Below are 25,956 nucleotides of genomic sequence, written 5' to 3'. Positions count from 1 at the left end.
AACACTGTTATTTTGTCATTTGGTAACTGCGCCCATCAAAAGAAGTATAAATTATCTCGTGACGGGATCTTAGTGGATTGTTGAGACTGATCAAATTTGGGTGGGGGCAAAGCCTTCTACCACGTAGTGGGCTCTCCCTGCCCTTCAAACTGGCATGCTCTCCGAGGCACGGACTTTGGGCTAAAAGAGATCTTTTATAGGACTAGATAAAAACCAATTAAAATCCAGGGACGATGCCATAGGAAGTCTCAACCAAGTTTGAGTGTTTTTAATAACTTTCCCAATATACAGTAATGAGTACAAATTGTACCTGCGGTATGTGTTTTGCAGAAAATTAGAACTCAAAGCTGTTTGTTAAACACTAACCCTCAAAGCTGGTCTGCATAATTGTCTTTAATAGTCCTCTTTGTCCCCCTCTGCAGCCTGTGCAGAATGGCTAACACCAGACAGTTCCAGGAGGGACGGACGGAACAGCCCCCTCCACATCAGAGCCTGCGGGGAGCTCAGCTTTGGAAGGCAATGAACCCATGCCTGGGGTCCTTCCATTTCCAGATCTGTCTTCCACCTGAAGAAGTCCAAATTCGCTTCCTGCCATTGGAACAGTTTTTGCACGTCTATCCTCTTTGTATCCCAAGGTTTAGATGCGTTGGCCAGCCAGGTGGTCCAGGAGCAGCGCTTAACTCCAGCCAGGACTGATTCCTGGGCCAAGCAATCCCCCAGGGGGACCTGTGGGGACAGAGCTCAACCGTGGAGGAAGCACATTCAGCCCAGGTGGGGTCTGCTGCCTGCTGGGCCCCCCGCCAGGCAGGCTGTACATGGCATGGAGGCTCTCCACTGGGAGACCTGACTTCCTTGGCAAGAGGACAGGGGCTGTGAATCCATCTTGCAAGGGAAGGGAAGAAAAAGACATAGGTGTTTATTTCCAGGAAGGAGAGAACATGTAAGCGTGGTACAGGGCTACTGTGTCCATGAACAATGACATGGACCACCGCACACACTCATTCAAACACACATAGGCAGCTAGTCACTTGTAAAGAAGGCTTCCGATTTGCCCTCTTTCCTTTTCCTTTCTGGTGGCAGTCGGCACTCAAAAAGAAACAGGCCCATTTTGAAGACTGGTCAGAAAGCAGTAATTTCTTATGGAGAGTCTTGCATTATTCAACAAACTTGCTGAGTTCCCACTGTGTGCCAGGCCCTGACCCTGGCACGGCAGATGTGCTGGTGGACAAGCCTGGCTGGCCCCAGCACGCGTGGCACCCTCTGGCCAGCAGGGAGAGCAGGCCCAAGCTGCTGGAGCAGGACTGTGCTTGGAAGGCTCTCGGGGGACTCTAGCAGGCCCCCAGGGTCCTGTCTGGAGCCCTTCCTCCGCTGTGAAGCTCCATCTAGCTGTGCTGGCTCCTCTCCTGAGCAAACACCGATCATGACCCTAAAGCCACTTGGGAGTGCTCAGAATTCCACCCAACAGCTCTGGGGAAGTTTGGAAAGTCCAAAGCCAACATGGCTGGCCCACTTCCAAAGGCTGCCCAGTTGGCCAGCTCAGAAGACACGAATCCAGGAAGACGGGCTATTTTCAGGTTGCTGCTGATGAGATGATGCCAATTCAGCAGGAGGGAGAGGAGGCTGAATGTGCAACACAGCAAGACTGCAAATCAGGTTGGATGACGGGCATGAAGTTGAAGACCATCCCCGCCATTCATGCAGGGCAAGTTAACAGCTCAACTTGTCAAATAGTGAGTGTGGGGAGTTTCAAGTTAGGTTTGGATATGGAATTCTCTTATTATGCTCAAAACGATTTTTTTTCAGAGTCAACAAAGCTTTTTTAAAACCCCTTTAAGCAACTGGTCTCCAGGTGCCGTCGTTGAGCAAAGAATGTTCTAGAATGTGCAAAGGCACAGTCGCTCCTTCTCTTCATGTAGGTCTCAGCTCTCATATCCCCTTCTCACAAAGGCCCTCTATGCCCACCTTGTCTGAGATTGACACCCTCAGCCTCTCTCATCCCATCATCTGACTTTCTTTTTTATAGCACTCGCCACTAGGACAAAGTTTTCTTGTTGACCCTTTTACAGATGTGCTTTTTTTCCCATGAGGGCAGGATCATGTCTGTCTTGGTCACAGATGAAGCCTTGGGGCCTAGACAGAGCTGGCTTATTGTAGGCTCAGTATTTTCTGGCTAAATAGATGAACTGATGAAGAGACCCTACAGACATACCCAAGAAAGAAGGCCAGCCCGTAGGAGAACCACTCTCACCCCAACCTCAGGGGACCCAAACTCAGCTTCTGCACAAGTCCATGAACATCCACAATCAGAATCTGTCACAGTTGGAAGGGTCTCGCTACCACCCAGATCCTGGGGGTCCAGAAACCACCAGAGGAGAGCAGCCCCAGCACCAGCTCTTTCGCTACACGTGTCAGTGGTGACTAGCCCAGCTGCTCGCCCCAGGAGACAGAGAGCAACTGTCCCCTTCAGAACTTGACCCCACATCACGGGATCCGCGGGAGAACTTAGAATTTCAGCAGAGCTGGCCAGCACCAAGGAGATGCTCTGAGGATCACAGCCCTGTGCAGAGCCCCGCTGTGAGGCAGGGCCACAACAGACATTCACCTCAGAATGCCCTGTGAGACCCGACGCCCTGTGACTCCACGAGCAGGTGCAGGTGCTGCGAAGGGTCAGTCATAACCAATGCCAGCTGCTAGACTCAGAGCAAGAAAGGGGAGCATGAGTTCTTGGAAAGAGCACAGGGTAATTGGTGTGCTGTCCCTGGGCCAAAGCAGCCGAGGCAGGACGAGCTGGCCCCAGGCCCGGGCTGGGACTCAGAAAACCTGGGTCGGCCCCAATTTCCCCAGCCTTGACACTTCACCCATCTGGAATTCATTTACCCCTTATCTCAGTCATTCAGTAAATATTTGCCAGGAGCCTTCTATGTACCTGCCCTCAAGGGCCTCTGGTTCCAAGGGGCCAGTGCAGGCAAGGCCACCAACAACAGAGAAGCCACGAAAAGGCCTCTGAGAGGCTGAATCCAAAGTTCAGAGAAAGGAGAAGCCACTGCAGCTGCGGTATACAGGTGGGTGTGCGAGTGTGTGTGTGTGTGTGTGCACATGGAGTATATCTGTGTTGGGGGAGGGACATGGATTCCCCAACTGGCAGCACTCTAGAAACTTACACACATGCTACCCTGGGAACTGAAGGGATCATTTATCCCGCTGTTACAGGACGGGATCCAACTGCAGCCCCTGGAGCACAGGGCAGGGGAGGGGGTGCTGCGGCAGGGGGTCCTCACTCCGATGGAAGGGGTCCTTACTCCTTCCACCAGCCCTCAGGGGGCAATCACAGAGCCAACGCCTTCCCTTTCGGACCACCTGCTCCCTCACACACCCTGCAGACAGCGTTCCTGGCGGGGCCTCGTGCCACTGGATGCTCCCCTTGTCCTGACATTGGGCAGACACCACGTCTACACACAGTACCACCCCACACGGTCATTGACACCCGGAGCACTTTTCTCCATGAGCCCAACCCCTCCTTTGCTCCCAGCCCTGGCTCTGGACTCATTACCCCGGGATCCAGCAGCTGAAGGAACCACATTAAAGAGCTGGGAGCCAGCACAGGGTGGGCTGTGATCCTGGGCTTAAGGCAACTGGGTAGCCGGGACCTTCTGAGGAACCTACACAATAACCCCTTTAAACCTGTCACCAGGTAGCAAAACCCTTAGCACAACTAAAAGCAAGTAAACAAACTACTAAACACTGAGAACAGCTCGCCCCAGGTTCAGCTCACAGCCCCAGCCCAACGCATAGCAGGAAGGTCAACAAACCCTGGTAGACTGATGGAAGGAACAAATGCATACGCCATTTACCTGACTGCAGAAAGGCAGCCGAGTGTCCTTACCTGGACAGTGAGAGCCCGCTGTGAACTGTCAAATCTGGTGCATTGTCCCTCCAACATGGAAACATTAGAGCATTCCACCCCAGTCCTGATCGTCCCTGAGCGCCAGGGTCATGGTGGGCCACTGCTGGCACTCAATGTGACTGTCAATATTGACAAAGAACCAGGTTTGGGCCTGAATCCTGGCCACTGTGGCATTCCTCACCATGCTGTGGAAATGCCTGGGCGCCTCTTTGGCACACAGGCAGGGGCCCCGGCTTCTGAAGGCTAGAGGCTTTCTTCCTGAGCTATGCAATTCCACATTTCATGACCAGGGTGTTCTCAGCACAGGAAACCCACCATCGGGTACACAGATTATCAAAATACATTCTGTCTCATCATTCCCATCATTGCAGGTACAGCGAGCCATTCAGCTGCCTGCGAGGGTGCTAATGGTTATTTTGATTTTGCATTTCTGCCTTCAAGACTATTTCCTGTGATCTCAATGACAAAAGTTTTCGCTTAACTCTTCCAATAGAGAATCTAATTGTATCTTTCACTCAAAATGAAATTTAAAACTATCAGGACACCAGAAATGCCAGCTGCTACGAGTCTAAATAAATTTTACACAAAAACACAGTTTCATTTTGCTAGCACAGAAAAAAAAAGTAATCTTATGAATAGTCCAAAAAATACAGATCTTGCCAATAAGTTGCATGAAAGAGTTTTATCCTTATACCATGAAAAAGAATAGCTCAGAAATAAAATGACTTTCAAAATAACCATTTCAACTGGATTTTTTAAAATGAAACGTTGTTGTCTAGCCAAGCACAACTAGATATTTCCTTCTTTATCCCCGTGGTGAAGGTGCTGTCCTGGAAACTTGGAGCAGCCCCACAGCTCCCAGTCGCGGGCAAGGGCAGAGATTTCGGGCTCACAGCGAGGATTTCTAACATCATTGTGGATAATGTTACTCAAAACCACATCACAGCACGCGGCTGTGGTCGCACATAGACCCCTTCCTGGGGTCCACAGGACCCTCGGCCCTTCCCCACAGCCCACCTCGCTTTCTTACACTTTGGGTAAGCAGTAATTAAGACAACTTCACCTAGAATACAATGGCTCCCTATTAAATACTATTTTTCCAATTGTTGTAGCTCAAACTGTTTAACCAAGGTTGTTATAAGCATAATACGCTCCTGTTCTGAAATACAGAACACCAGACCACTGAACCTTTTCAGGGTCATTAAACAGCTGTAAACATTATTACAAAAATAAACCAGAGATTTCATGCTTACATTTTGGCCTAGAGCTTGCTATGCTGAGCAAGTACATTTTTTTCATCTCTTACAATCAACGCTGGTGACATTTGGGCATCCAAACAAATTACATCACACACATTACTGAGGTGGGCAGGATGCTGACGGTTTATTTGCCAGATGATTAATAGATAAACAGGAGGGCAGCGTGGCTGACCTGCTCTGTTTTGACTGATGTGTAGACAATGCTACGAGACAGGGCCAGAAAGAGTTAAAACCTGGCTGAATCTATTCATGAAAATATGATATTCAAATCGGGCCGTGTAACCTGGAGAGTCAAGTTGGAGAGTCTGGTCAAACTTTCCAAATTCCCCTTGTGGATGGAATCTTGGCCAAAGTCAAGGCCTTCACTGCCTCGAACCGTGAGTGGGACTAAGCAGGGCTGGCCCCACACGTGGTCCCACGGAGCCCAGGCAGCTTCCATGTTGGTGGGACAAGAGTTGGAGGACTCGGAACAAGAAAAAGGAATAAAAAGTGTCCTCTCTTTGAAGACTTTGGATGATTTCAAAATTCTCAAAGGCAAAGAGTTCTCTCCAGCATGTTGGCTTTTGGAGTCTGGGTTGAAATAATAGCCCAGAACCAAAGACAGACAATGAGCACATCAGATGGGAAAGGAAAATACCCACAGAGCTTCTCCCGGCCACCTTCTCAGGGTAGAGAAGACCTCCGGTCTGAGTTCCTGACTCACTATCTGCCAACACCACACAAAGCCAAGCAAACAGATGATGGAGATAGAATTAGAGCAACTTCATATGGGGTGGTCGTTAAGACCATGGACGTGGCTGACCCGGTGGCGCAGAGGTTAAGTTCGCATGTTCCGCTTCTCACCGGCCCCGGGGTTCGCCGGTTCGGATCCTGAGTGCGGACATGGCACCGCTTGGCACGCCATGCTGTGATAGGCGTCCCACATATAAAGTAGAGGAAGATGGGCACGATGTTAGCTCAGGGCCAGGCTTCCTCAGCAAAAATGAGGAGGACTGGCAGTAGTTAGCTAAGGGCTAATCTTCCTAAAAAAAAAAAAAGAAGACCATGGACTTGTCAGGCAGATTAATCTCTCAAAAAACACAAATAATAATAACGGTCATCATCACCATCTTCATCATCCTCACATCTTCATCATCATCACCACCCACATCAGAAACAGTATCCTCATCCTCAACAGCTTCCTCATTGTAATTCCTCCTTGCAGTGCCATGTGCCAACTCTGGGCTAGGGGCTTCACGGTCGTGACCTCCTTCAGTCTTATACCACCTTAGATGGGAGAGACTATACTATTCCCACAGTAAAAATGGAAAAACTAAGACGCAGAAAACTTAAGTCCCACAAAGTCATACAGCTGGGAAGCCTGACTCCAGAGCCCAAGCAAGGCTGACAGACGCCAGCTCCTTCATTTGTGAAACATGTGGGGAAAAAAGAAGTCACAGCCATGGGAAAGCTCAAAGCAGGCCAAGAACCTTCCCAAACGCGTGTGACAGGAAGTGGGAACATGCAGTACACTCCAGAGAAAGCATCTCATGGGGCTGGCATGGGCAGGGTGAGTGCAGGAGGGCACTGCAGATCTAGAAATGTGGCAAGTCTGTGACTCGAGGGTTGGGGAGAGAGGGTCACACAAAAAGGGATTTTTTAGCATCTTGTTTTCTTAATCCCATAGGGGCTAATACACTATCCTACGTTCTCCTGTCCTGTGTCAGGTGGGTTACTCCCCCAACCAGACTGGAGTAACAGGAAGAGAATGACATCTGCAGTCCCATTAATGGGCATCCAATTGCCAGTTCTTCCGCAGCTATCTGTCTGACCTTCGGCACCTGCCAGAGCCTCCGTTTCTTTGTCTCTAAAATGGACTGAGATTAACTGTCCTCCACACTTCACAGGGTTAGAGAAGGTGAACGGGATGGTGGGAGAGAAAATGCGGCACTTAAATTATAGAATGCTGTACCTCTGCAGTAACCTTTCTCAGGTGCCAACCAAGGCGCTCAGCATAGCTTTCGAGATCCAGAAAGATCTTTAACCTGGGAGTGGAGTCAATTCCAGGAGGTGAAGGACGTAACCAGGGCACCACCAAGGCACGTGAAAGCCGTTAGTAGGAACTCATTCACTGCCAACTTTACTGGTGCATCCGCAAGGCGGGCATTTTTGAATGCCTACGTGTGGCAAGAAGTGGGGCAGATCTAGACATCCACAAGAAAGACCAGGGCCCTGCCTTTGGAAGCTGACTCAGGAGGGGGGATAGCTAGACCCAGGGGGACAACAGAGTGGGGTCAAGTGCTGAAACGGAGGAATCTGCAGCATGCTGTGAGGCTCGGCACAGTGGGGTAGGGGTGCAGGGGAGAGAAGGGGAGGAAGACCAGTGGGGATAACGACTGGTCTGATAAAGGACTGGCCGAGCGTTGAGGAGGTCACTTGACAGAGAAGAGGGGAAGGGCACGTGGGGCAGAGGGATCAGCATGCGCAAACAGGGACTAAGCATGCAATGTTCTGGGGAAAAATGGGAGATGGGGAAGTGGTAGGCCAGGCGCAGACTTGAATGTCAATCCATGGAGTATGGAGTTTATATTTAGGGCAAAACAGAGGCTCCAGCAGCTCTTAACGGAGTTGCGGCATAATATGCGTGCCTCACACTGCTGCCAGGCCGCACGAGCAGTATTCTACCCAATGTGGATCAGAGAAAATGGAGAAAAACAAAGGGTGAAAATAAACCCCTGGACCACAAACCAAACATCTGAAGGCTGATGTTCTCATCATGGCGGGGCTTCCCATGCATGAGAGAAGAGGATACACCAAGTTTAGCAGAAGGCATTGGTCTCCCCTCTTCCTCTTTCTAACAGCAAAACACTGACGAAGGGCCACTCCTCAAATCTCCAGCGGCCCACCCCTACCTCTGCAACTGCAGCAGCCCAAACCCATCCCGCACGTTCCATCCTGTGCCTTGCTCTGGGAAGCCTTCCTGGATTTGCCCCAGGCCGGAGGTGATCAGTCAGTGCTCAGAGCTCGCATGCAGTTGCTCTGGAACTGTCAGGAGGCCTCCAAGGTGCGCTGTGGTGCACAGCTCCTGGAGGCCACGCTTCCTCTCCCCCTCTGCTGAAGCAGGTATCTTAAGGCATCCCGTCAGCGCCGTCTGTAGCTCCTGGAGGAACCAGCCCCGGCAAAAGCTAGTCCTCTAAGCTTCCAACCACCACAGTGCCAGAGAGGGAGGTGGCCCAGAGCAGCACAAGAATGGACAGCGTTTTGGGAGCAACAGCCCAGGCCTCTACCCCAAGAATCCATGCCATGAAGTGGTGCATCCCATCTCTCATCCCAGATGGGATGCTGTGAAAGGAAACGACCCCCTAATCCACTGGAATTGATTTATCTTAACTGTGTCCACCCTATCAGGGAAAGCAACAAAAACTATATATATATATAAGCTTTTAATGAATGACCTACCTTTAAAATGAAATCGCAAAACTGAAAAAGATACCAGCAGTTGTCATGAAGTGTATTGATTATTTCTCTCCCGCTGGCTTTCTCTCTCCCTTTTTAAACTGACTCCGTCATGGCAGGAAGTTAGATATTTAATCCCCTATTAACCCGCCTTGGCTCCCTGCTCGGCCTCAGCACACAGCGGATGCCCCAGAACAAAACGGGGGCCCGGCACCCACAGGCCTCGACAGCCCCTTCCCCCCGGGGGCCGCAGGGCCAGGGCGCAGGTGCTGAGCGACACCCCCCACCCTTCACCCCTGATTAAAGCCGTTTAAATCTGAGCTCTTCTGGACTATGATAACGTGTCGAACAGTTTATTTTCATTTCACAGAAGCCTCAGATTTGATTTGGTGCAAAACTAAATATAATGTAGAATGCACATATGCAAGAATGATCAAAAAGGGCCTGATTTTGAAATATTCATAGAAATCAGCCCAGGGAGATTTGTTCACAGGGGCACCTGTCGAAGACGTAAGCTCAGATACACATCATCTCCTAAGTGCACACACTGATCACTGAACAAAATCCAGGAGCACCAGCCGGGCCTCTGCTGCCCACAACTGCTGGGCTGAGGCCGACAGATGGTGCCTGGCCGAGGCCAATGTCCTTTTTGGCCCTTGCAGTCTCCACTTCAGCATCTCTGGCTCCTGTGCAGGTCACCAGGCTGGGCTGGCCTCACCTCTGCTGGGCCAGACTCCTGGGAGAGGAGGAAGACTGGCCCATGGGCCCCGACCAGAGGCGCAGGAACATCTGCTGGGGTCGGCCAAGCTCAGACACAGGGGTTGCTGTCCCAGTACTGGGTGTCACCGCCACACACAGATGGACTCCAGGGACACGAGCAATTTCCAACCACCCTCAGGAAAGAGGGGGAGCAAAGACAGACACCCCAGTTCACATGCGCTTGAGGAGGGGGCACCCTCTGCTCATCCCACTGAAACCTATAGGTGTCTGGAGAGGAGATTCGACTTTCTCAGGGAGCAGATCGGGACTCGGCACCCTTTCACACATATCAGTCCGCCCATCTGGAACCCTCTCCCTGTAATCCCAACTTACTGTGCCCTGTCATCGGGTGACAGATTAAATGCCGCCTCATCCAGGAGGCCCTCCTGGATGCCCCAGGTCCCGGGAAGGAGCCCCCCGTCTATCTCCTTGCCCCTCGCAGTGGCCTTCACACTGGGTTGGCTTTGTTTGTACTTGTCCAGAAGCTCCATGAGGGTGGGGACCATGACCATCAGCTTCACTAGGTGCCCCCAGCACTGGCACTGAGCTAAGCACAGAAGATGTACTCAACAGGCCTTTGCTGAATGGATGAGTAAAGGAGCAAGCCAACGAATAAATGATTGAATGAAGAAGTGAATGAGTAAATGCACAAACAGACAAGCCACAAACACTGCAGGCCTGGGGCGCAGCATCTATCCTTGGGGAAAGCGGGAGACCCAGGGGAGAAAGACTGAGCACAGGCCATTCCTGGACCACAGGGCAGACCGTGCCCTCTGCTCCTCCAGCCACAAGCCTGGTGAGGGGCTTGTTCCACAGAGCCTTATCTCAAATGTCTCCCCCTCCACGCAGCCACTCCCAATCCCCCCCATTCCCGCTCCCCAAAAGAGCCCATCCCACTCCATCTCATGGTGGATCAGCTGGGTCCCTGTCTCACCACCCCCCGCCTGTCTGGGACCTCCGGGGACCCATATCTGACCCAACCCGATGCTGTGCCCATAACATGTACGTACAGATGCTGGCTAGATGGATGCCAAACCCCTCAGCCTGCCCTTCACAAACCCCACACTTCTTTGATTCCTCTCCTTCCTTTGGCACACTCATACTGGTTCATGCAAACACTCATTCATTCCACAGTTCCTGACGATTCACTGTGTGCTGGGCACTGTGCTGGGCTCTGCAGAGAGAATCAGAAACACTGCCCTCCTGAAGTTCACCATCCAAAGGGCAGAGGGACCCACAACATCAGCCACAGAGATCACGACAACATCAGAGCATCGTTCACTCGCCAAAGGGTCAGGGGACTGGGAGCTTCCCAAGGGCAATGACGATACCTTGTTCGTCTGTCTCTGAGTACCCTCAGGGAGGGTCTCTTGTCAGGATGGCACTGCCACTCCCTTCCCTGGGCTCACTCCACTCCGAACCTCTGCTGACACCTCCCTCCCCGACCCCGGATCCCATCACCCCAAGATCGGGTCCTTACACATACTCAGGACTGAGAGGACCAATGAGAACGGAACGTCACATCTTCTCTCTGTGACAATGCACTCCACGGAGCAGCGAGCCCATGCAAAGCAGGCCTTGGAAGTGCGCATTGAATGGACACCCTCCCCAACGCAGGGGCACTGGCCTGCTCGCCCTGGGGCTCCCTGCCATGCAATAGGGCTGGGCATCCTGGACAACTGGCTATGCCCCCACCCCTATACCAAGTGGGCCTGCACCCTCCCCTGCGAGCTCCTCCACCCCCCCAAGCCTCACGGCACCCCAGCCCAGACAGCCCAGGTGCCACGGCCCACTCTGAGTCACAGCTTCCCATCTGTAAACCAAGGAGGCTGACCAGGTTGGCCACTTCCCTCAGCCACTCAGTCTCTCCTCCAGTTTCCTGATTTATGCCTCTGCGGCCCACCTGACAGAGAGGGGACCTCCCAGGCAAGCCCTGACCCTGAACCATCACCAATCACAGAGAACGGCTGGAGTTGAACTTCACTGATGCTAAACACCAGGGGAAACATTAAAAATGAAGCGATTAATGTTTCTCTTCTTACAAGGGAGGAAACGCCATTAGCGGGCTGGTGCATGGCCATCAGCGTGCGGTCAGTCCGCCCTGCCCTGGACGGGCTGCACTTTACCGTCCGATCACGACACCAAGGCCCCCACTCAGGTGGACAGGAGGGGCTTCCTCAGGGGAGGCTTCCAGAAGCCGGGGCGTTCTCACTTCAACAGCTTGGAGCGCAGGGATGGACCGCTCAAGCCGCAAGCAGAGGCAACAGGGGTCAGCAGCCCGGCAGCTGACGTTACTCTGTGGGGGCCCAGAGGAGCTTCTTTTCTGGGACTCAGTGTGACGAATAATAACGGATGCTGCTGCTAGAGGGGAACCGTGTCTGATCCCCAAAGAACTGAAGGCCCATGAGCTGCAAGGAGGTGCTTCCTCAGGCGCGCCTCTGTGACACAGGGGCCACGAGAAGCCCCTGGGGAGGACGGAAGGAGGTGATTTAGGTGCAGTGCTTAAAGCAGGGCCTGGCACAGAGCGCCCTCTGTCAAGGTTGCTGCTGCAGCTGTGACCACAAGGACCACCGCACATCCACAGTGCCGGGCCCACAGCCACGCTCCGTCCCAGTCAGCCACCATTCCAAAGCCTCCTGGAAGCTAAGCTCTGCCAGGGCCACGTGGTGGCTGGGGTCCCTCACCTTTTTTCTTTTTGAAAGCACTTGCAGTTAATGGGGAAAAGTTGAACACCCTCATTGAAATCTGGACAAAAGACGTGAAAAGGCAGGTGACAGAAGAAATGGAATTTGGCTCATCACCATAAAATGTACTCCTAACTAGAGAACAGAGAGACTCCAATTAAGACAAAGTGCCATTTTAAAATAATTCTATCAGAGATTGTACCCAGACCTTGGGAGGACCCTAAATTTCCTCCATGGAATCATGGCACCCCCAGCAGGGAACATGGGAGAAGTTACAGTGGCCCGTTCCGACCACAGCTTCCCTCCAAAGTCAAAGTCAGAACCCAGAGCTACTACACAGGGTTCTTGAACATCACTGACTAGCAGGCAGGAAGCCGGGCTAGGGAGGTGAGCATTCTAGAAAGTGCTTTCCCAAGAAAAGGCACTGGCGTCAGCAGACGAAGCCTGTGCTTCTGCTACCCAGAGAGACCTATCAGAAAGCATCCCACGGCCTGCCCAGGCTGGTCTGCGGGCAGCAGGTTGTGTCCGGGTGGGTACAGCTAGAGCCCACCCACCTGCGCCCTGGGGGGTGATGGCCCTGAGCCTGGAGCCAGCCCGTTGTTGCCTGCTCTCCCTGGCACCCATGGGCTATCTCCATCTACGTACAACAGGCAAAGGCTAAAAGTCACTGAGTTTACACCAAAGACGCCCACCAAATGCCTCCCCCAACTCCATCCAACCACAGCTTCGGCCACTTTCCCCGCATTCTCCGCAACGACCTGGGGAACACTTCTCCTTCCCACAAACAAGATCTGCGCACACCTTCTCTCTGCATGGAGACGAGGGAGGGGATGCAAGACAATGGTAGGTGGAAAAGTGCGAGAAACCTCAGAGACCAACTAGCTCCTAGTCATTTAGTCTAATGTGCCCATTTCACAGACAGGAAAACGGAGACCAGAAGCTAGGTGATGACCCACCTAAGGTTACATAGCAAGGTAATAGATAAGTGTCTGTGTCTTACTTCACTTGCTTACCTCCTAAGCACTTAAGATATTTAGTAGATGCTAAGTAAATACTGGATAGATGGAAGGATGGATGGATGGAAGGATGGATGGATGGATGGATGGATAAAAGAAAAAGTAATGCACAAATAGACAGATAGTGCAACCAAGAAATTCTTGAGTGCTCTTGCCTCTAACTTGTAGGCAGCTAAATGGGGGTCAGTTTCTACGAAAAGACTTCAATGACAGTCCTTCCTCCTGCTGGACTCCAAGCTTGCCAATCTCTCTTGTTTTCCTAATTCCTTCTCCAACCATAAAATATAAAACTTAACTCCTGATTATGTCATGTGCCTTGTGTATTGACCAGCCTAGGGGTCCTTAAGATCAGGAAGCCTGTCAGCCTGGACTCCCCTGCCTTGGGCAAAGCCCAGGGCATGGTGTGAAGCCCATGAACTAGCTGCTGAGGGCTGCGTCTCTGCCCGCCTCGGGGATGGGAATCCTCCCGGGCAGCACCTGTAGGGGGGTCTGAGGCTGCAGCCAGGGTGCCCAGGATGCAAGAAGTTCAGGATAAAGATTCCCCAAAAGTCTTTTCTGAGAAAACAAGCAAGAAGAGCAGGGATGGAGTCGGGCCAGAGACGCCCCCACTCAGAAACACACACACTCAGAAACACATTGCAGGGGGCACGACGGACTGTTGCCATTTGCTCATTCGTGTGTTTGATTTGCATCAAATTACATCAGGTTGATGTGATGTAACATGACATCCCCCCATGAAACGCATAAATCAAGGCACCCCATAAATTTAAAGGGATAGAGCTCTTTTCCAGAAGTGGCTAATTACTCATAAACAGCAATATTTTATTGCCGTTAAAAGTCAGTAGCAGGTTTTTAATGGTCAGAGCGTTTTGTAACTCAAGCTTTTCACAGCACAGGCCTCGAGAAGCCAAGCATTACCTGTTTGTAGCTCCCTCGAGGGTCACAAAGTTCTCGCCACCTCTGGACCACCTCTGGGGAGGCTCCCACAGCCACGCCCAGCTGGGGGTCTTACCAGCCCCGACCCACCACAGTTCTGCCTGTGAAGGGGCCCCCTGAAAACACCACCCCCTGCTTGGGCCTTTCAGTGGGACCTGGGACTTACTGCCCACCCATGGGGACGCTTTCCCGCCCGCACCACTGGGGAGCAGAGTCACCAAGGTCCAGACTCTCCGCCAACTGCAGAGGCTTGAACAGACATCCGTGCCCCTCAGCCCACGCCCACCACAGTCTCTGCAGGAGGCAATCCCTCTCTTCCTCCTCAGCCCCGGGGCTTAGGTGGCATATAGCTAACCCCCAGGCCCTAATTGTGGATTAATTTGAGCCAATCAGAATATCCCATCCCCTGGCCTTGGTGATAGGATCAAGGCTCAGTATGCGACCAAATTCAAGCCAATGAGAGTGAGAGCTATGGCTTGTCAGTGAACTACAGATGCTTCAGACACTCTCCAGTGAGGTCTGGAGCTTTCGCAGCTATTTTGCTCCCATGAGTCTGACACTTCTGGGGGTGAGGGTATAGCGCTCTGGGACAAGGCCAACGCCAAGGAGGTAGAGAAGAGAAGCCAGCTGTTCAGTGACATAATTTGAGCTCCTGGATCAAATGGCCCCTGACACTGAACCATTTACATGCTTTACAGTTACATGAGCCAATAAAATCTCCCAGTGCTTTAAACTGATTTGGGTTGGATTTCCTATCACTTGAAACCAAAGGAGTCTTGGCTGATAAAAGACCCCATCCTTTCTTCCAGACACCCCTCCGTCTTGCAGCTACCACTCTCTTCATCCAGCCTTCTCCCTGCCCCAGGATCACACCGACTCACTCGCATCTTTGCCCTCTTACCCTGAGCACATTCAAATCTAGACCAGCCACGCCCAGAAGGTTCCATGCACACCCTAGGGTCCGGAGCCACATGCTGGCTGAGTCTCTTCTGGAAGTTTCTGGTGTGAAATGGAAGAGGAAGGCTGAAGCTTCTCCTGTGTGCCCTGGACACAATGAGCCCTGTACCACGGGCACCAAGAAGGCACGGCTCACCCTCTCCAGCTGCCCCCGCCAGTTGCCAAGGGGTCTGGGATTCCTCCACTAGGTCTCTGCCACAGGGCTCTTCTCGTCTGCTTCAAGGAGCAGAGGTTTCACGTAAGTTTGGTCATGACAGTCCAGGAGTCCTCAGGAGGTCTGCATGCATCTGACAGGCTCCCCTGTGCACAGACAGCCTGTGCACGTGCTGCTGCTTCTGCAGCCATCCTGCCTCCCCCCTCCCACACCAGCTGACTTCTCCTGCAGATCTACAGCCAAAGGTCACTTTCCCAGGGATGCCCCCAACCTCTCTAGACCCCAAAAAGGCCCTATGACCCACATTCAGAAACCCGCCTGCTCAGCTGACCGTTACCCACGCTCAATAAAGACGGTGGCTGGCTGATGAAGGAAAGTGAAACCCTAGAATCTTCCATGGTCATCGGTTTTATGGTTTTCAAAGTGCTTCCTCGTCCACCATTCCCCTTGCTCTCTCTGTCCACCCTGCACTCTATGGATTCCCAGCCCCTCTTCATGTACAGAGAGCCCAGAGGGACCAGGCTCCAACCCAGGGCAGGCCCTCTGCTGCCCACTGTGCGTGTCAGGGGGTGTGAGCGCACGTGAGCTCTTGGGGCTAGAAACGCGGCACCTGGAGCAGAGGGAGAATTAAACAGAGAATGAAAATGAGCCACAGCCAGGCCTTGTCTCCAGCCATCCCTGTGGCCCAGAGACAAAGTGTCTCTGAGCTGGCATTAGCTAAGTCTCAGGGTGGCCACCAGGAGCAAACCTCTCCCGCCCCCGGCGTGTACTCACTCGAGAAGGCAGGCAGCCCAGGCCCCCAGCAAAGCACATGGGACAGGATTGAGAACGTGTCCCGCAGACCCTGGCAATCTTGCTCCGTGTCACTTCTTCCAGAGGCCACACTAACTCTGGCAAGGAGCCTAAGACCCCAGTGCCTGGCCTCCCCTGGAATCCTGGTCATGTTACTGCTTGTCTGCCTGCCCACCTGCCCCCACTTCCCTCCCGCCCTCTGCAGCCACCACTCCCCTGGCCCACGCCCCACCACAGCTGCTGCAGCTGCCAGCCTTGCTTCTGCTGGAGCCTCCAGGAGGGAGCCCTGCCCTTGCGTGCCCTTCGCACAGGCTAGGCAGGCCCTCCGTGGCTGGGGACAGATTGAGAAGGTTCTGCAGTGCCTGTCATCTCACTCCAGAAACCCAGCTGGCCAGGGACCAGCATGTGCAACCTCTGATCTACAAAACTGCTCATTCACCCCCAGCAGCCCTGGACCCCACAGGCCCCCAGGCCCAGTAGTGACGGAGAAAAGGGGTTTACAGATCCATTCGTTCACTCATTCATTCAGTTAACTTGGCACAAAATTGCCACTTGTTCAATTTCGGCCTCTTCCAATAGCCATAAACTCCGCAATGGTAGTGACAATGTCTCCCACTGTTATTGCCATATCCCTGAGGTCCACTTGCATGCTGAGGGCACCTAGCAGAGTTTTCATTGTGAAATATACAGAATGTTCTCCATAAATATTAAGTGGATGAAATGCACGGATAGATGGACAGATGGATGGATGAATAGATGTGTGGATGTGTAGATAGAGGGATGGATGGATGGATGGACAGATGTGTGCATGGATGGATGGATGTGTGGATGGTGAGATAGATGGATGGATGGACAGAGGGATGGATAGACGTGTGCATAAATGGATGGATGGATAGATGGATGGGTGGATGTGTTGATAGGTAGATGGAGAGATGGAGGGATAGATGGAAGGGTAGACAGATGTGTGCATGGATGGATGGATAGATGGATGGACAGATGTGTAGATAGATGGATGGATGGATAGATGAGTAGATGGAGAGATGGATAGACGGATGGCAGATGATAGATGGATAGATGGATGGACTTATGTATAGATGGGTAGATGGAGAGATGGATAGCTGGATGGATGGACAGAAGTGTGCATGGATGGATGGAGGGATAGATGGGAGGATAGACAGATGTGTGCATGGATGGATATGTGGATGGATGGATGGATGGATGGAATGAGTAATGAGCATCTTCTATGTGTTAGGTACTGTGATGACTGCGGAGATGAGCCTGGACAAGTCTCCTCTAGAAGGCCTGACGCCAAAACTGAGAGCAGGCACAGCACAGAAAGTGCCCCTAAGGGACACACCCTTGCAAGGCAGTGTCAGGAGAATTCAGACAAAGGTGAGGGGAAAAAAATCAGAATCCATCACAATATTGGTTGACAGCTGATAAACTTTTCCTCAGGCAGTAGGCCCTTAGTTTCTTTTCCAGGAGAACTAACAGTCCTAAGGAAGAGAGGGGCCACTCTGTCTGGCGAGCTTTCTGGTGCACCCTGCTGAGACTTGAGTCCATTTCAAACCTCCGGGGTCAATGTGTCCTGTCTGCAGGGCTTTTTCTGCAGAGCTCTGCTTCCTAAAATCCTAAACTCTCTAGCAGCTCAGTAGCTCACCTGTTTCAGAAAATAAATAAAATAAAAATAGTTTAAAAGTGCCTCACAGACCTGTGTTCCCAATTGCAGGCGCCCACACATCGCCTTCCTGAAGCTTCTGCCGTGGAGCTGTACTGCAATAAACCACATTCACGGTTTTGCCACGTTTTTGTACCCCTGCTAATATTTTTTTAATTAATTCACTATTTTTTACTTTAATGCATTTAAAAGGAAACTATATCATTACCCTAAATGGAAATTTGTATCACTTGCTCTAAATTAAAGGTAATTATAAAAATAAATAAAACGAGAACAATGTTATTAAATTCCGGTGGAACAGTGCTGCCTGCAGCCGGCCCTGGCCCGAGGCCTGGTCCCTGCTACAGAGGGAGGTTGACAAAGGTGGAGGGTGCGAGGACGCACTGGGGGCCGGCGGGGCCTCCTCCTGGAGAGCTGGGGGAGGCTGACATAGGTGGAGGGTGCCAGGACGCACTGGGGGCCGGTGGGGCCTCCTCCTGGAGAGCTGGGGGAGGATGACAAAGGTGGAGGGTGCGAGGACGCACTGGGGGCCGGCGGGGCCTCCTCCTGGAGAGCTGGGGGAGGCTGACAGGGGTGGAGGGTGCGAGGACGCACTGGGGGCCGGCGGGGCCTCCTCCTGGAGAGCGGGGGGAGGCTGACAGGGGTGGCTCTTTCGCTCTGTGACCCCGGGCATTTCCCGTGCAGTTTCCCGTACCTCCTGAAGCTGCCATGGACGCCCCAGTGGCCGGTTTCTCCCTGGTCAGGACAACCCCTCCTTTAGCCAGTGAGGGCCTTCAGATCAGAGTAGACATGGGTTCCTAGGAAGCTCTGAATGCATGAGAATTGACCTTTCCTCCTCATTAAAGAAAAAACTTAATTCGAAAACATACTGAGTCCCCCCTTTCCTGCGTCTTGGGCCCTCCCTGTACTTGTCTGTGACATTTTTTCCTTCCAAAGCACACAGGACACTGTCGGGACAGGGGCTGGCTCCATTTTCAGAGAAGACCAGGTGCCCTCGCTCCTCTGAGCCCCCAAGGCCAGGTCAGTGGCTGACCCCCGGTGCCCTTCCCTGAGGGCCTCATCGCCCCAGGGGCAAGCGACAGAGAGGCCTGCTCCCCTTCAAGCTCACAGGAAAGAAGAATCCTGCCTGTTGCTACACCCCAACTTCAGGTGCAAGCAAAGGAGAAACAGTGAAACCGACCAAAAAACAAATACACATATGGACAGTTGTATTAAGCAGGGTCAAGTTCTCCTTGCACTCAGAGCGTGGCCCCGTGGGGTTGTCTACAGATTTTCTCAGAAAGATAAAAATGCTGAAAATAACAAAGTGCTTCTGAGACCGGATCCTGAAAACCTACCTTGTATCTCTCTTTCAAGAGAGGAACATTTCAAATATCGGTGAAATCTTTATAAGAACAACTAAATAGACAGGATTTAGCTTCACAATGAACCGCACTTTTTCCTCAAAGGGTAAGAAAGAGAATTTAGGATGTTTTTTAAAAAGATTGTGTTTTTCCTGATATTGCCTGAGCCGATGCTTCTGACGCTGGAGATTATCTGCGCGCCAGCCGGGCTTGTTGTAATTAACACACAAGTAGCAGCTCCACTTCCTAGTAATATATTTTCCTAAGACTTTGATGATGCTGGGAGATTCTGAATCCCACATTGCAGACTTTGAAGAAACTGCATTGGATAGAGACACCTTAGATGAAATTTAAAATAACTCAAGTTTAATATGCCTCCCCTCCCCAGGAGCCTTCTGGAAAGAACGGGTTAAAGAGATCTGAGCGCACCGGGGATCAGGGCGTACGAGAGTTGGTCTTGCGGGGCCCGCCAAGGCATAAACGCTGTGCTTGGGCCTTCTTTGGGGGCGTTTTGGCCCCTGAGTGTCTTCTTTGGTCTCAAACATAAACGACTTCCTTAAAGGATTTAATTAATTCTTAAATGTGCACAGAGCCCATGAGCACAAACATTAACTTGTTAAAAGCATTAAGCCAGATTCTGTTCTCAGCCACTCACAAGCAGTTTCCCGTGACATCCCTGGGAGTGTCACATGCACGCTGGCCCTGCAGGTGCCCAGCACCCTTGGTGCCCAGCTCCTGCAAGTGCCAGGCCGGGATTCATCTTGGGGCCGGCATCGCAGCCTGGCCGCTCCAGGCCCCAGAAGAAGCGCCTCAGGGAAATGCTGTCCCCTCTCTGCTCCGCTTTCTTTCCTCTTCACTGAGCTCCCTGGGCTGCTGATGGCTTCTCGGTGCCTGGTAAGAACACTGAGGAGCAGAGGACACGTCGGGAGTCCTGCTTGGATGGGGCGGGCTGTGGTGAGCAGGGCGTCACACGGAAGCCTCCCCAGATGTGAGCACATGAGGAGCGTGAACACACTGCCTCTTCTCGGACCCAGTCCAACCCGTGCCTTCACCACTGCACCCCTGCCCTCCCCGCCCGGCTCCAAACACCACTGAGTCATTTACACAGCCAGCTCTCATGTTGCCCGCCACCCAAATTTCCTTTATGTTGTCTGTCTTGGGTGGAATCTGACCTAAAACAGCAGAAACAACATTTATCGCCTGTAAAATAGGCCACACTCACACACACAAACACACGCGTGTGTGTATGTGCACACGTGTGTGCATGTGTTCTTGACGATATCTGCTGTTGGGAACAGATAAGGGACATTCTTACACTGTGTTGGGAGGAGTGTAAACTGGTACCATTTTTCTGAAAGCAGTTTGGCATTATATACCAAAAGTTTCAAAAATGTTTATAACCTACGACTCAGTTTTCCACTTCTAGAACAAACCTAGAATTCTATGAGAGATGAGGACGAAACTGTGCTGAAATGCTACTGATGGCAACAAAAGACAGAGTTGATCGAAATGACCAGGAGCAGGAGAAAGGCCAGTCAGTGCTGCCACGGACGCTGCGCCTTAAAATCACGCTTCCAAAAGACAGTTCAGAGGACCGGAAACGCTCATGATATAATTTCAAGTGAAACATAAAACCATGATTAGAGTCTGATTCCAATTCTAAAAGAAAAATATACACGTATGGAAAACAAGGAAAAGAAATATAACAAAATGTTAACAAACTATTATCTCTGAGGGGGGGTGGGGTTTGATGTCTTCTGAATACTATTGTGTATTTTCCAAATTATTTCATGGGCATGCATCGTTTCTCTAATCAGAAAACCATAAAAGTTATTTTTGAAGAGAAAGCTAAAATGAATGCAGGAATCAATACTTTTTAAAAAAATTTGTAACTGGCCATATATATGATGCAGATTGGATTAGAATGAAATAAATGAGATTTTAAAATAATAATAAGCTTTATAATGATGAAAGTGTTCTCATTGCATAATGTTGATTAAATTGTGCTTCCCAGAAGTGCTGCTTTAGCAATGTTTTGTATGTTGTATGAAGGAAGCATGCACCGTCCTAGCTGGTCCACTGTCACAGAAAGCCTCCCCAACCCCGTACTGCCCCACCTGCAGAGGAGACACCTATGTCCCATCTTTGCCAGACCCTAGGCACAGTGGCTAGCATACAGCAGATGCTCAAAAATATAACCAAAGTGAATAAAGAAAGATGCTTTCTCATGAAGAAGTGGACACAAGCTTAAAGCGTTTTCTCTCCTGGGATATTTGGATTTTTACAACAAATCCTGAAAGACTAAATAAATAGTTCCATTAAGTTCAACAATCATTTACTAAGTGTCAACCATTTAGATTCAATGGAATAAAGAGCATTAGGTCAATTTCCTCTCATCCATGCTGGACCTACAGCACAGTGTGAATAAAGGACGGCCCATCATCTGGGAAAGGCTGCCTTCTCCAGAGAGAAGAAACGACATGGCAAGGAGGTCCAGGATGACTCCTTCAGTTTAGAAAGGGCAACCCCCCAGGAACACTTCACAGATGTCAGGAATGATGATACAGTATGCAGAAATCTATTATAATGGGCCAGAGAACAAAGTCCACGTGACTGTTTTGATAGATGTCAAAAAGGCCTCTAACAAAATGGGGCATTCATTTCTGATTTTTAAAAGATGCTTGGTAATACAAAAATAAGATCATCAAAATATCTGTCTCCAAAGGAAAGTCTCTTCAATAAATAGTGTTGGGAAAACTGGACAGCCATAGGCAAAAGAATGTAAGTAGATGATTATCTTTCACCATACACAAAAATCAACCCAAAACGGATCAAAGACTTGAAGGCAAAACCTGAAACCACAAAACTCCTAGAAGGAAATACAGGCAGTACATTCTTTGGCATCGGTCTTAGAAGGATCTTTTCGAATACCATGTCTACTCGGACAAGGGAAATAAAAGAAAAAATAAACAAGTGGAACTTCATCAGACTAAAGAGCTTCCGCAAGGCAAAGGAAATCAGGAACAAAACAAAAAGACAACCCACCAACTGGGAGAAAATATTGGCAAATCATATATCCGACAAGGGGTTAATGTCCAGAATATACAAAGAATTCACACAACTCAACAACAAAAAAACAAACAATCCAATAAAAAATGGGCAGAGGATACGAACAGACATTTGTTCAAAGATGATATACAGATGGTCAATAGGCAGATGACAAGACGTTCAACATCACTAATCATCAGGGAGACGCAAATCAAAACTACACTGGGGCCAGCACCATGGCCAAGTGGTTAAGTTCGCGTGCCCAGGGTTTTGCCAGTTTGGATCGTGGGCATGGACCTAGCACTGCTCATCAAGCCATGCTGAGGCAGCGTCCCACATAGCAGAGCTAGAAGGACCTATAGCAAGAATATACAACTATGTACTGGGAGGCTTTGGGGAGAAGAAAAAAGAATAAAAAACTACACTAAGATATCACCTTATATCCATTAGAATGGCTGTAATCACAAAGACAAAAAATAACAAATGTTGGAGACAATGTGGAGAAAAGGGAACCCTCATACACTGCTGATGGGAATGCAAACTGGTGCAGCCACTATGGAAAACAGTATGGACATTTCTCAAAAAATTAAAAATAGAAATACCATATGACCCAGCCATCCCACTACTGGGTATTTACCCAAAGAACTTGAAATCAACAATTCAAAGAGACTTATGCACTCCTATGTTCACTGAAGCCTTATTCACTAGAGACAAGAAGTGGAAGCAACCCAAGTGCCCATCACCAATGATTAGATAAAGAAGATATCGTGTGTGTGTGTGTGTGTGTGTATGTTTATATTTTTTTCCAATGGAATACTACTTAGCCATAAAAAAGACAAAATCATCCTATTCGCAATAACATAGATGGAACTTGAGGGTATTATGTTAAGTGATATAAGCCAGACAGAGAAAGAGAAACACTGTATGATTTCACTCATATGTGGAAGATTAACACACAAACAAAGAGAATAGGTTAGTGGCTACCAGAGGGGAAGGGGGTTGGGAGGTGGGCACACATGGTAAAAAGAGCACATTTATATGGTGACTGACAAATAATAATGTATAACTGAAATTTCACAGTGTTATAAACTACTATGACATCAATAAAATTTTTTTTAAAAAGAGAGAGAAAAAAATATCTATCTCCAAATAACCCCAAAGCATGCCTTATGGTAAAACACGAGGGACATTTTCACGGAAATTAAAAACAAACTAAAGATGTAAAGATGCCCTTTCACCACAATTCTTAAATATTGTTATGGAAGTTCTAGCCAATGCAATTAGCAAAGAAAATCAAATAAGAACTATAAATATTGGAAATAAGAAAAAATGGTCATTACTTTCCAATGATATGTTTAACCATCTAGAAAACCCCACTGAATATTAAAACTCAGACAGTCTAAATGTAAATAAAACCAGCAGCGGATTGTACCAAGGTGGCAAAGTGCCACCTTCTCTGCCTTCCTTCTCTGCCACCCAAAACCCTGGAAATGACAGGAAAGATGCTCTTTCCTATAGGATAATTCCCTAATGCCATTAGAAAACAAGAAAGAGGCCGTCAGCACACCAGAAATGTTGAGGTCTTCCTGGAAGATGGAAAACAGATGGGAGCGGGTTGATAGGAGTAGACCAAACACACTCACAAGAAACAATGGGAAAGAAATGAGCTGGTCCAGGAAAACTCCAGACTCTGAGTGAAAACATGGGGGCAGAAGACAGCCTTATCCCCAGAGACACGTCCCAACCCCAGCCTGGAAGGGCATGAAACTCTGGACTGAGTAACGTCCCAGAGTGAGGAGAGCGCCCACCCAGAAAGAAGCTGAGAGGAGCTTAAAGTCTTTCCCATAGGCAGGAGATGCAGACCAGCAAGCATCCCTCTGCGCCAAGACAAAGCCTGCGCACACCAGACCCACAGAAGCCCAGGCAGAGTGTCTGCCAGCTGCCCACAGAACCCACTGGCCCTCTTCTCACAGATATGAGTGACAAAAAAGCTCACTAGGCATGTGAGAGAAGCTAAAACACAGAAAAAGAAGAACCAAGATGAACCCAGAAGAAACAGAAGTAACTTAGAGTACAGGAACAATTTGACTAAAAATTCTAACCAGTATCTTTAGAAAGAACAAAGAGCATATGCACCCACTAACAGAGAAATGGCTGCTTGAACACAGAGCATCAAAGAACAAAAAAGAAAGGTATTGGAAATTCAAATTTTGATTGCACGTATATTCAAAAAGTTAATTGAAAATCTGAAAAATTGTATAGACAAGGTCCAGGCCACATTTCTAACATGGAAGATAATGTTGAAAGTAGCAACACAAAAAATGAAATAGAAAGTGAAGGAGAAAAATTAAGAGACATGGAGGTACAGTCCAGAAGGTCTAATATCCATCTAGCAGAAGTTCTAGAAAGAAATAAGCCGGTAAAGAGCCAAGAAATGATGATGATGATGATGATGATGATGACGGTAGAAAAAAAAGTATAGACTGAAAAAAATAAAAAAGGTTAAGTTTGAAAGAATCCATCAGGTACTGGAAAATTTTCTGAAAAAAAAAGTTACACACTGTCACATCCAAAAGAAACTCCAAACTCTGAGAAAAAGACAAAAATTACTTTTTAAAAAAATGAAATGAAAAGAAAAAGAAACAGTTTACCACAAAAGAACGAGAACTGGCTTGTCATCAGACTTCTCATCAGCAACACTGGATGTTTGAAAACAATCAAGGCATATTGTCAGAGGGCTGTGGGAAGTTACTTTGAACCAAGACTTCTATACATAACATCAAGTGCAACATAAAAATAACACATTTTCAGACATAAAAGTACTCAGAATCTCTCCAAAAGAATTAATACAACAGAGGAAAAAAAATTTAAAAGTAAGAGTGAACCATATTCAAGTCTAAATAATATGAAGGGCATAATGTTAAAAAAAAAAAAAAAGGTCCATAATTAAAATCACAGATTGTTTGAAAATGAAAGGAGGGAAAAGGGGGGTGGAACTGAGTGGAGTGACAGAGGAAAAGTGAAAACATAATAAGATTCTTATCTTGATGAAGACAGGATACGGATGCTGAGCGCGCACATGCACACACACCCACACACACACAAGTCTAAGTGTATGTGATAGAAATTGTTACCACTATATGACTTGATGCCAGGTGTATAATTTCTACGTCAGAAAAGAAAAGAAAATGGAACAAGAAAATTTGATCCAAACAACAAAAGGGAGAAAAAATAAATAAAACTTGATATAACATGGTAAATAGACAACATAAAATAAGATAGCAGTAATAAAAACATGGTAGTAAACTTAATAAATGTTAATGGGTTAAAATAATGTATAAAAGGGAGAAAATACCAGCTACTGGATTAGGTTGCATATATGTCCACAATCACTCCATTTTGTACTCTTTATTTGAGAACAAGCTTACACATGAAAGTTGAAAATATAGGAATGGGAAAGACATATGTGAAACAACGTTAACAAAATAAGAGTAGGTATTGCAATATTAGTGTCAGAAACAATGGAATTTAAGGGGAAAATGTTAAATAGATAAAGGGGATTTTTATGTCAAAAAGGGGTACAATCTATCAAAAATCTCAAGGAACAGTCATAGTCACAAGCTTCTACACACTTAAAGCTTTAAAATATAGAATGTAAAAACTGGGATAATGTAATGCAAAACTAACACATCCAGCAAGGGAAAGGGTACCACATCTTCCCTCAAAGATTCACAGGAAAAGTAGATTTTAAAAATAAATTTGAAAATAAGAATATAGTGACAGAACTCCATACCCAATAGAAAATACGAAATTTTTACAAATGCTCATGGAACATTTCAGAAATGTTACATGTATTAGACCACACTTACAAAAATATCTCAATAAGTTTCCAAAACATAGAAATCATATTAACCACATGTTCCAATTAAAAGTAAAAACAAAGTGATAGCAAAAAAGAAACAAAATTTCTAGGATGTGGCTAAAACAGTAC

At 48.8% G+C, this 25,956-nt stretch overlaps 1 protein-coding gene across 28 annotated transcripts in view; it reads right to left on the bottom strand.

The window, feature by feature from the left end:
* The window catches only part of ZNF536 (zinc finger protein 536), a 420,129-nt gene that overhangs the window by 232,173 nt on the left and 162,000 nt on the right, over positions 1 to 25,956 (bottom strand). The gene's annotated exons all lie outside the window — the stretch shown is intronic.

The sequence above is a fragment of the Equus przewalskii genome, chromosome 9 (assembly GCF_037783145.1).
Source record: "Equus przewalskii isolate Varuska chromosome 9, EquPr2, whole genome shotgun sequence".
Taxonomy (NCBI): Eukaryota; Metazoa; Chordata; class Mammalia; order Perissodactyla; family Equidae; genus Equus; species Equus przewalskii.
The sequence above is the reverse complement of the archived record's forward strand: the minus strand, read 5'-3'. Positions and strand labels throughout refer to the sequence as shown.